This window comes from Myxine glutinosa, chromosome 1 (assembly GCF_964187855.1).
Source record: "Myxine glutinosa chromosome 1, kmMyxGlut1.1, whole genome shotgun sequence".
NCBI lineage: Eukaryota > Metazoa > Chordata > Myxini > Myxiniformes > Myxinidae > Myxine > Myxine glutinosa.
The window spans coordinates 69,052,829-69,065,369 of NC_136261.1; the positions used below are offsets into that span (position 1 = coordinate 69,052,829).

Genomic DNA, 12,541 nt, shown 5'->3' on the forward strand with positions numbered 1-12,541 from the left:
TTAGCCTTTAAGCTAATATTTGATCGGGATAAAAGGAAACCAAAGAAGTTATGGACTGATGAGGGAACAGAGTTCTATAACAAAATATTCATGAAATTTCTTAAGGGGAAGGGTATTAAATTATACAGCACCTTTAATGAAGGAAAGGCAGTTGTTATTGAGCGTTTTAATCGTACTTTGAAAGAGAAATTATATAAAAAATTCACAGAACTCGGTTCTCAAAAATGGGTGTATTTAATTCAGGATATTGTAGATGATTACAACAATACAGTTCATTCATCAACAAAATCAAAACCATCAGAAACATTTACAAAATTAGAATATGAAAAGGAGATTAATTTGAGAAAGCCCAAGTTCAAAGTTGGTGATATGGTAAGGATATACAAATGGAAAAGCCATTTTGAGAAAGGTTATACACAAAAATGGACTCGTGAATTATTTAAAATCATTGATGTAATGGATACAGTCCCTTGGACCTACAAATTATATGATTTAAATGGAGAGGAAATCTTGGGTTCATTTTACTCGCAAGAATTACAAAAAACAAAGCTAATAATTCATTAAACAACATTTCTATTCACCCCACCCAGATTAGCTAATTTAATTAGTGGTAATAAAAAAAAATTTAAATAAATTAAAATCATAAGCCACACCCACACAGACCACGCCCACACAGACCCCGCCCACACAGACCCCGCCCACACAGACCCCGCCCACACAGACCACACCCATCATCCCCCACCCCCAGTGCGTCCCCCACCCTTGATCCCCCCTCATCCCACCCCCACCTTCCCCACACACACAAGGGGAGGGGAGGGGTGGGATGGGGGAAATCAAGGGTGGGGGAACGCACCCCCTTCCTTCTAACCTTTATTCTTTTCTTGTAATTAATAATTAAATAATTCTGGACAAAGCATATATATATAAATAATATTTTAAACAAAAGCTTCATATTACAAAAACATTTTCCTTGAGGTATTATACATTCAACTTCTTCCCAGCACAAATCATCAATCTCTTCCCAACATAAGACAAAGGTAGTTTCAACAGCAGCAGATATCTTCAGGTTTGGAATCTCTTTCTGTCAAAGGCAAGAGGACAAGAGGGGAGAGAAAATATTACACACATACACACACACACACACACACATACACACATACACACACACACACATACACACACACACACACACAAGGATATGAGGATATTGGGATACATACCTCTAAAAAATCGAGCTTTGTGTTCAAGTGGTCGAGTTGAAAATTTAGGGTACCACATGTTGACGGGAAATAACCACTCTTTGGAAAATCAAAATCGTCCCACTCCAAGCTTTGGTCTTCAAGGCTGCAAACAAAATAAGGAGAAATTACTATGTTGAAGTAAGCTTGACAAAACATCACACACACGCACACACACATACACACACATACACACACATACACATTCACACATACACATACACACACACATTCACAGATACATACACACACACACATACACACACGAACGCACACACAAACACATACACACATTCACAGATACATACACACACACACATACACACACACACACACACACACACACACACACACACACATTCATAGATACATACACACAAGAACACACACATACACATACACACACACATTCACAGATACATACACACACATACACACACGAACACACACAAACACATACACACACGAACACACACACACACACACACACTAAGGCAGCGTCGTTTAACACAAATGTATTAATATTTAGTATCTTACCTTGCATATGAATCTTCCAAGAATGGTGAAACAGGCAGGTTGTTCAAGTTCATTTCGTTTTGCAACTCTTGAGATTCTGCAGTATTTTCATTCCAACCAGTTTGAAGTTCTGCCAGGATATTCGCATTGCTGTAAAGATAAAGGAATATTAAGTCATTTGTTGTATAATTAATCCCATACAAAGCTTTAAACACTTTAATTTTAAATGAAACTTACCTTGGTGAGTATTCTTCTTCTTTATCAGAGTAAAGGATGGAGTAGTAAGACATGTCGATCCCCAATGATCAAAATTGAATTGAACACGTTCTTTTATAATGAACAAAATGTATTTTCTTGAAATGACGACATGCAGTCATTTCGGGGAAGCCCTGAGCGTGTGTGAATAACAGGAAATAAGACAATGAAATCTTTCTGGGAAGTTATCCAAGTCATTGAAACAACGTCATTTCTCAAAAGCGAAGAATTAATAAAAAAAGGTTTGAGTATGGTGATGGAAGTTGGAGGAGAATTAAATTATTTCCCACGCATAAACAAATATTTGTAGGGTCGTTGTTTGAGTGGGCCATATTCACCAGATGATATTAAGAGTAAAAGGTTAAAAGGTCCATGAGGTCAGAAGGATCACAGGTGTTTAAGTGGTCTAATGAATAAGGATAACATGTCAAAAGGTTAGAAGGTTCGTAAAGAACAGGGTGAGAGAAATATAGGTGTTTAGGGGCAATGAGGGAGGGGAAAAATTAATATGGAAGTGAATGGGTCAAAGATTAATCTGCCAGATGATATGTAGAAGAAGGATGATAGGTCTATAAGAGAAAACAAATATTTGTAGTGTTTGAGTGGTCTAATGAACAACATTAAGGATAGGTACTACAGACAAAAGGTTCATAAAGATGAGGGTGGGAGAAATAGAGGTGTTTATGATTTTTGAAAAAGACAAGGGGGTAAATGACATTAGATAGGGATTTCCCATGTTAAACGGAGGTGTCCCAGAAGCAACATTATTACACTACTCACACACACACACACACACACACACACACACACAAACACACACACACACACAACACAAGAAGATGGCAGTGAGGGCCCTCCCTCTCTGCTGGAATGGAATGTACCGAGGGCCACATCAAATTCATCAGTTTTGAAGGCAGTGAAGGCTGAGCTGAAAATTACAGCTTCAATGGAATGTGATGTGATAGCATGAGGCTCCAGCTACCTGGGTAATATGAGTTGTCACAGCATGTATCGTATCAGTCAGCGAACCCTCATGTTTTCAGAACCCTCTCCTTCCTCCCCTATCTACCCCTACCCTATTCTCCCCCCTCCCTCACTCTCCCTCCTCCTCCCATCCCCCTTCCTTACCCTTCCCACTTCTTTCCCCATCTCCCTTACTTTCCCTATCTCCTTCCCTCCCTTTCCCCTACCCTTCCCTCCTTTCCCTCTCCCCTTCCCTTCCTCCACTTTGTCCTCCACTCCCGCCCCACTCCGCCTTCCTTCCCAGCCTCCACTTCCCTCCTTCCACACCCCACTCTCCCCCCTCCTTCCCCTCCCTATTCTCCCCCTCCTTCCCCTCCCTCTTTCTACCCAACTTCCACTCCTCCACACCTTCCACTCTCCACTCCCTTCCCTCCCCCTGCCACCTCCCCTCACCCCTCCTTCCCCTCTCCCTCCTTTTACCCTCTCCCCCTTCCCTCAACCTCTCCTCTTTCCTCCCCCTCCCCTCCCACAACTCTTCCTCCCCTTTCTTCCCCTCCCTCCTCTCCCCCCCCCCCCCCCTCTTTTCATATTCACAGCACAAATTGACTCCGGCAATGCACGTACTTTTGCTAGTATGAAATAAAATTTCTCAAAAAACGATATTTCCTCAGTTTTTATACAGATAACACCTGCTCTGAAAATCCTGTTGCTTCCACAAATGTATTTTTGGATGATTTTTGGAAAGAAACATTCAATTGTTCTTGGAATCTTTTTCATGACGAGATGAATATATGCACCAGACTTGAGAGACTAGATGAAGTCTTTCCATCATTTACGGATGTTTCACAGCTTCGTGTATCCTACTTATCATACTTAGCAGTTTATGTTGTTGCGCACGCTTTACATGATCTCCATTCAAGAACACCCAGTCATTGCCCTTTCAAAAATGGATCTTGTGAAAGTATTGACAACTTTGAACCCTGGCAGGTGAGTCTTGCTCCTTGTTGGATTGCAATGTTCATTTTTGGAACCAATTCTCTATTTGAACTCAATAATTAAAAGGTTTCGTTTTTATTCTGACCGTATTTCAAATGTGTATATTCCTGGTGAAACAATAGTGAGACAGTTAATCTTAGGCACAATGTCAAGTTGCTATGATTAATGCACTCCTTGAGCATTTTTAAACAGTTTGTCTTCTTGACAATTGATATACCAATGAAAACTTACTGATTACGAATCATCCAACTTGTACACACAAGCACCAAAGCCCTCTCTTAATTGTTCTTTCTATCCTCCATGATTCCCCTCTCAGCACGTGTAGAGTATCCCTGGGACACTCGACACGTGCTGAGAGGGGAATCGTGGAATCGTTATTCCCGAAAGGGAATAATAATATATTTTGCCCTTATGTTGATTTGCAACAACAATATGTAACATTCTTTCAAAAAAGTATTTGGCTTACCTAACTAAGGTTCCCAAACTTAATTTGTTTTAAGAGTCTCTGGTCAGAATGATATATTGTGTGACAATAAATTCTGAATTCAGAGAACTATGCCTTTCAATGTAATTAGTGTCTGTTTGTTTGTCTGTGAGCAAGATATCATAAAAGGTTGTTTAAAATGGCCTGCGGCGAGGTGAGGTTGTGTGTATAACCACCTTTAGAGGCCATTTTTCCCCGCAAAGCGGGAGTTGGCCTTTTTCGGGAACCGTGGTTGTTGTTGATTTTTTGGTCCCCTTTTTGAAGCAATGTTTTATGGCCGGATGCCCTTCCTGACGCCAACCCTTTTTGCCGCCTTTAACGACAAATAGGGAATTACCAGTGAACTGGTACTCAATTAGCCGACCTCGGAAGGTATGTACAGGCTGAGTCAACCCCCCTGGCGTTAATTCAGCGATCGACCAGGATTCGAACCCAGGATCCTAGGAATCATAGGCCAGCACCTTAGCCGCTAGCCCAACACCAGGGTTATTGTATGAGAAGGATTAATTGAATCAATTTTGGTGAAGATCTGGATCCGGATACGAGAATTTTTCATTTTTTCAGTGATTCTTCACCATCCATTGAGAGATAGGGTGAGAAGGATATCTCAAACTTTTGGACGGATTCAGACGAAACTTGGTGAACAGGTTGGGTGTGTGACCTGGACAAATTGATTCGATTTTGGCAAAGATCTGGATGGGGATCCAGCCTATCAGTGGCATACAAATGATAAACTATTGTTACGTCCCGGGGTTCGGGTCTAATATGAGGGGGTTAGCCACCGTTCCCTCCCGAACTTACCGGACCTGAGGCTGCCGCACGTATAACTTCATACAGTACTTCGGTAGGTTGTGAACCAGCAACTACGAAGCCCAACTGGTCCATCGCGCGATAGCAGGGTCCAATCGTCTGACACTGCTTACCTGGTCCATGTGACGGTTTCAATCGGGGAACTTGTTTTTTTCCGGTGTACCACTTTTATTTTATTTTTTTGGAAAGAAGATCGAGGCTCGTGAAAGAGCTAACATTAATCACAAAAAGACAAACTGACACATAAAACATAAGATAAAGGGAGTGGGAGACAAGATGGGGAGAGAGAGGGAAGCACACAAGTACAACATTAGAGAGCAGGGACATCGGGAGATCTGTGGGAGGGAGAGGGCTTGGGGGGAGGAGGCAGGATAAGGGGGGGTGGGGGGGTAGGAGAGGTAAAAAATAGAAACACATGGACACTGCTAGGGCTTCCAGGAAAGAAGTCGGTATTTCAAAAAAGTGGCTCTGGGGTGAATTAATGGGGGTAGAAAAGATCAAGGTTTTGGATGGGGGAAGATAAGAGATGGTGGTGAAGAGCTGTTATAAAGACCTGGAGGGAGGAGTGGGATTGAAGAGAGTGAGAGAGTTTGTCCCAGATGCGGGAGAAAAGAGGAATGAAAGAGTGAAGGTGAATACAGAGTCTTGAGTTTGGCAGTTTAACCATAAGAGGGATGCAGGCAGATCTTGTGCGACCTGGATGAATATTTGGGGGACAGAGTACAGACAGAGCTGGGGGAGCAAGGACGGAGAAGAGTCGGTGGAAGACAGAAAGACCACCAACCTGCCTGCGGTGAGTGAGTGAAAGGCCCTCGGAGTTAGCTTCATCGTGTGAGACTCCAATGATTCTGAAAGCTTTGGTTTCAACAGCGTGAAGCCGAGCTACGTGTGAGGGAGGATCACCGGCACAGAGGGGAGAATAGTATTCCATTGAGCTGCAGATGAAAGTCTTGTATGTGGTGAGGAGCTCAGATGTGCCAAAGAAGGACTTCGCACGATGGAGGATGCCCAGTCGGTGTCTGGCTTTGGAGGCCAGCTTGGAAATGTGGTTTTCCCAGGAAAAGTCATGGCAGATCGTGAGACCCAAAAGCTTGAGTGACAAAACTTCTTGGAGGGGATTGTTGAGAAAGTAGATGGGAGGGTTGTCCAGTCGATCTTTTCGCAGAGACATAGAAAGAGTGTGAAATTTGTCAGGATTGAAAGACATGTTCCACTTGTTTGACCAGTCTGTGATTTTGTCCAGGTCTGCTGAGAATGAGGAGGCTGTGGACCTCCAATCTGAGGGATTAGGTATGAAGCTGCAGACAGTGGAGTCATCAGCAAAGAGATAGAGAGGATTTTCCAGAGAGTCGGAGAGATCATTGATGAAGACTAGAAAAAGCACAGGGCCCAGAACACTACCTTGGGGAACTCCAGCCAGAACAGGAGGGGCGATGAGAGAAATCCATTCAGGGCCACACGTTGACTACGACCACAGAGGAAGTCCGCAAGCCAAGCATGGAGATTTCCATGGATACCATAGGAGGAGAGTTTGGTAAGCAGGGCGGTTTGCCAGACCGTATCGAAGGCACATGATATGTCAAGGTAGACAGCTCTTACTTCCTGTTTGGCATGAAGGACCTCCATCCATTGTTGAGACAGCAGAAGCAGCATGTCCAGAGTGGAATGACCTGGTCTGAATCCAAATTGTTGATCTGAGATCAAGCCATTGGAGAAGAGGGAGGATTTGATGTCAGAAGCGATGATGGATTCCATGACCTTGCTGATTGTTGGTAGCAGGCTGATTGGTCTGTTGTTGCAAGAATCTGTTTTTGCACATTTTTTGTTTAAAGCGGTAATGATGGCTGATTTCCAAGCAGATGGCAGATGACCTTGAGCAAAAGAGAGGGTGAAGAGAACAGAGAGAGGGTGAGATAGAGCGGCAGAGCAGGATTGTAGGACCCCTGGGCTGATGCGTTCTGGTCCAGTTGCAGAATCAGAGTCGAGGTTTGACCAAAAACTTCACCTTCTCCACTGCATGCAAAAGTTTAAACATATTTAAACAAAACCGTGGAAAACAATCTGGGAAAAGTCCCTGAAGTGAGGGCGTGGATCTCAGAAAGGAGAAAGGGTCAAATGAGATGGAGGGAACTAGAATTGGAAAGGCGAGTATCGGCTGGTGTTGGAAGAAGAGGTGGAAAAAAAGGATATTAAGGGGGCGGGGCGAGACAACAAGCATGTGCCCGCGTTAATCTCATGATGTGCTCTCAGTCTCATGATGTGCTCTCAACGTTAATCTCATGAATCATGCTGTCTCTCATATGCCCAGAGAGAAGGAAATATTAATTTTTAAAATATCTTTTTTTGTATTTAAAACGTTAGACAAAGTGTAAATGTTCAGGGAAGTTAGGGGGAGAAGAGAAAAATCTACGAAATAAGCAATGCAGCGAAGGAAAGAACTTCACAAAACACCGACGGGGGTAGGGAAGCCTCAAGTTACCAGGCCGTGCAAGTGGTGCGAACAGAAAACGATTTCATTTTACACAAGTTTGTACGAATTGCAAACCAACACTTACTAGAAACACACAGTAACATATACATAATAAAATAACAAGTGGAAATTTGACAAAGACACGATTGGGAAAATACTTAAACTTTGATGCCGTGCAGAGGTCGAAGTCGCTTCCTTGCTTGAGGGACCGGAAGCGGAGGTCCCAAGGAAGTTTTGTTCCTGGATGGAAATTTTAATGGCCGAGCAACCGTTGGCACCCGCCAGGCTGATGCTAATTTTGTTATGGCCGATTGCTACTCTGGGTGTGACCAATGGCGGACCAATTAAAGAAAGGACATTCACGGACAGAGGGAAAGGAAACGTTTAACGATTTGATTTATTTACAAGTATTTACAGTGAAACTTATCGGTAGGAAAGAAAAAGAGACAAGAGACAGAAACTTAGCTTATTCTAAGCCTTATGACGATCACTACGAATAAACACAACAAGGGTGCCCAGCACACATTCACAGGGGAGGGAGAGGGGAAACGAACGTTGGGATAATGATCTCAAAATGGCCACGATGTTAACAGATGCTTCTCTTTGCGACGACCTTTGTCTTGATGTCGCCACTGAGCACCCCAGTGGGTAAAGGCACGAACCCAAGCACCCCAACCCCAGCATGAACATGAGCACCCCAACCCCAGCACGAACATGAGCAGGCAACGGTGATCCTCAGCATGAACTTGAGCAGGTAAAGGCGATCCTCAGCACAAACTTGAGCAGGTAAAGGCGATCCTCAGCACAAACTTGAGCAGGTAAAGGCGATCCTCAGCATGAACTTGAGCAAGTAAAGGTGATCCTCAGCACGAACTTGAGCAGGTAAAGGCGATACTCAGCACGAACTTGAGCAAGTAAAGGCGATCCTCAGCACAAACTTGAGCAGGTAAAGGCGATCCTCAGCACGAACTTGAGCAGGTAAAGGCGACAAAGGTGATCTTCAGCATGAACTTGAGCAAGTAAAGGCGATCCTCAGCACAAACTTGAGCAGGTAAACGTGATCCTCTGCATGAACTTGAGCAGGTAAAGGTGATCCTCAGCATGTACTTGAGCAGGCAAAAAGCATCGGGAACTCGGCAGAGTGAGTCCGTCGGGAACCATGCAGGTAAGAGTGCCGGGGACATGTGGAGAGTAAGCATGTCGTGATCTCATGCAGAGTAAATAGAACGTCGTGGCCTCGTGCAGAAAGTCCAATGACCACGTGCAGAGTGAAACCAGCAGGCAGAGAGTAGGCACGTGCAGAGAGAACAAAGTCCAGGCCTTTTTATCCAGCAGAGCGCATCATGCAGGCACGTGCAGAGAGAACAATGTCCAAGGCCAAGAGCGAGAGGCACGTGTGCAAGGCCTTTTTGTCCAGCCCTGGCAAGAGGTGGGGACTGTTTGAGGGTGTTCTCTGGGCTGCTGATTGGTGGAGTGTCACTTCCCCTGTCCATACAAGCCCTCTCGAAGGGACTTTTACCTGGTGCTTGGATGGTGTACCTTTGAGCTTGTGTGCATTGCCTGGCAAATTATCCCCTTATGAGTAGAGGGCCTGTCTTTCCCTTCCAAACACATGACATACTAACCCATATAAAGGTTAAGGGACTACGATAATGTTCTGCTATGAAATAACTATTCTAAGGGACCTGTATGGTGGTTGCCATTACTTCTTAGGAGTTTCCCAAAACCACAATACTATTCATCCTGGTATTATGCTCTCTACTGAGTGCCTTTACACTAACCTCTGTCCAACAAAGGTGGAGGGAGATTAAGTTTTCAGCCCTGTCTGGTTGTTACTTATGAAAATCAAAGATTTTTCAAGTATATTGGGTGGTCGTGTGCGTCATTCTGTCTGTCTGTCTGTTTATCTGTCTGTCCGTTTGTCTCTATGTCAATCGCCTACAGGTTACAATTTTAAACCAATCTTTACAAAACTTCAGGAATTGGTAGAGTTGGTCATAAGCAAGAAGCCTATTGATTTTGAGTTCAATACATCAAAAGGTCAACGTAGGCCAAAGGTCAATGACTTTGTCAGATTTCTAAAATCATAAATTTTCATCCTATTGGCGACATTTGAAGAGGATTTGCATATCAGGTCACTGAATTAATCCACCAATTATTTTTGAGCACCTGTGCAGACTCTGAAGGCTATTTTCTCAATACATTTTTTTGAGACTGCAATTTGATTGAAACCGTGCACAAGATCTAACCTGCAGAAGTATTTTGCTCCTTTGAGGACAGACAGTCAGTGCTTCCTCTTTCCTTGGAAGTGGGTAAGCATCTTTCCAGGTTTTGATATTTAAAGCGTGGTAGTCACTGCAGACTCTCAGCTTAGTTCCCTTCCTTACAAGCACAACATGAGACACATTAGGATTGCATGATACCGTTCTCCAAAGACGTTCACAGGTAATCCTTGACCTCTTGCCATTGACTCGGTGATATGAGGCGATGGGGAATCCTGAAGGGAGTGTCATCAGTGGTGACAATTCTGTGTTCGATAAATTCACAGAACCCTACTGTTATGTTGCTCAACAGACACTAAAAAATGCGATTGATTGAAAGGCACAAGCCAGTTGATTCCACAACACGTAACATTCACATATCTCCGACTCTACAAGATGGCGTCTCTCCCCTCACGTCACCATCCCGCAAAGCGAAAAGCAGGGTTAGGCATTCAGTTACATATGTGTGGCGTACGTGCGTATGTATGTCGCGTCTACATTTTAAAAATCCATTTTCTTGGCAACTGTTAGTCCGATGGACACGAAATTTATACCATAGGAGCGACTCATCCTGTAGAATTTTTTTAAATGATAATTATGACTTCATAAGTCACGTGGTAGAGCCGCCATCTTGGAAAAATCGAAAAACGTTGCACCTCCATATCTCCAAAACGACTCCATGGAAAAAAATTGAAACATTGCTCATTGTCAAGTACTCCCAATGGGAAATTATATATGTTGATGATGATGTCATCATTACCTTAATTATGATGTCATAATTCGACAAGTAGAACGCTTTATTCGATCAGTATGAATTTTTTTCTCTGCAATTCTTGGTCCAATTGACACGAAATTTTCACCATAGGAGCGCTTCCTCCTGTAGAATATAATAATGATAATTATGACGATGTAGGTCATGTGGTACAGGCGCCATCTTGGAAAAACCGAAAAATGTTACACCTCTATATCTCCAAAACCGCTCAATGGAATTTTTTTTAAAACATGGCTCATTGAAAAGAACTCCACATGGGGAATAGCTGTTGTTAACAATGATGTCATCACTGCCATAATTTTGACGTCATAATTTGACAGGGACAACGCTTAGTCTGATCAGTTTGAACTATTAGTGCTTCAATAGGTCCTCCATCTGAACCTGAGGCTCTTGCATCTGGATTATTTTTTTCTTTGGGGGTGTTACCTCGCCACTCGATGGCCCGGTCTCTTAGGTCAAGGAAGGAAAGCTACAGTTGCTCGCTACTAAGCCTTTTGATCTTCCTGAGTTGTATGTCATGATAGGCAGTTTCTGTGACTTGGCTCTTTAGCAGCACTTCTCTCATGCCTAGAAAGGTACTATCGATACCCATTATTTTATCATACAACTCGATAAGATCCAAGGAGGTTGTCACCAAATAATGCCTCACTGCCTACCGGTAAGAATAGAACCTGTGTTGGGCAAATGGCAGATAGTTCCCACCCACAAAGACTTTCCGCAGAATTTTGACAATGTTGTCAGGAGATTTCTTAATTTCCTCTCATCTGGCCAGAATTTATTCTTAGGCATGTCCACCTATGTTTTCACATATAAGTATTGCATGCTCTTCATCCTTCAAATTTCTCAATTAGGCAGTGACTTTGAGGTCAGTGATCCGTTCTTTCAGGGATATGTCCCCTGAGTTTAATAGGCTTATCTTTGAAGCACACAAGTTGACGTCTTGTTGCCAAAACAAATGTTTTACTTGCTCTGGCAGCCAAATCCTCCTCTTCCTCTTTCATTTTTGCCTGAAGTGCCTCCAATTCCTGGGTTAAACTTTGCATTATCTCATCTGACTGGTCCACCACCCTCTCCTCACTATTTTCACGAGATATTCCCCGGGACGGACATCTTCAAATTTTAGATGGATCACCACTAGCCACTTGTATACTTACGCCACCCTGGGGGTTTTTTTGTCCTTGATGTCTCATCTGCATCCCACTCCTGACACCAAAATGTAAGCGGGTAATGATTGCCGACGAATACTTTTCTCCAAATAAGTTTTAGTCATCCATCAAAGAAATGAGTGAACCCATGAGTAGGAGCAAAACAAAAAAAAACCTAGCCAAAAACCCATCTTTTTGCTTAGTTTAGATGACCATACATTTGGAAATCACTCTCGGTGGAATAACATGTTAAATCGTAGATGATGCAAGATTGTGTGAGATAAGGTGAAATGGCGAACATAATTATGGGACACAAGGACACTTCTTTTATAAAGATGAATAGAAAAATCTGAAAACCAACATTAAATATGTAAATTTGAACTATCTTTAACAGCAATGATTGTTTCAAGAAAACCTTCATCTGTTTAAAAAATACTTTCAAATCTCTGGAAACCACCGATGATTCCGAGCAAGTCTGCTGTGCACTATTTATGTATTCATAAACTCCTTTACATATGTATGTATGTATGTATGTATGTAGCCAAAACTCCAGGGATTGCATTTTTCATAAATTAAAATGAGTGCATGACTTTCTTTGTAAAGATAGAGGTGCACACAAAATAATTTAATT

The 12,541-nt window shown here is 42.8% G+C and overlaps 1 long non-coding RNA gene across 2 annotated transcripts; it reads right to left on the reverse strand.

Annotated features, from left to right (window-relative positions):
* Window positions 1–215: 215 nt before the first annotated feature.
* On the reverse strand, window positions 216–2,349 carry LOC137419367 (uncharacterized). Of its 2 annotated transcripts, XR_013622555.1 has the most exons (4): window positions 1,992–2,349; window positions 1,776–1,904; window positions 1,221–1,344; window positions 216–1,081 (listed from the first exon to the last, which is right to left on the reverse strand). It is a non-coding gene; the product is annotated as an uncharacterized LOC137419367 (long non-coding RNA). The 2 variants fall into 2 exon arrangements; XR_013622554.1 differs by having other exon boundaries at window positions 1,776–2,342.
* Window positions 2,350–12,541: the final 10,192 nt, after the last annotated feature.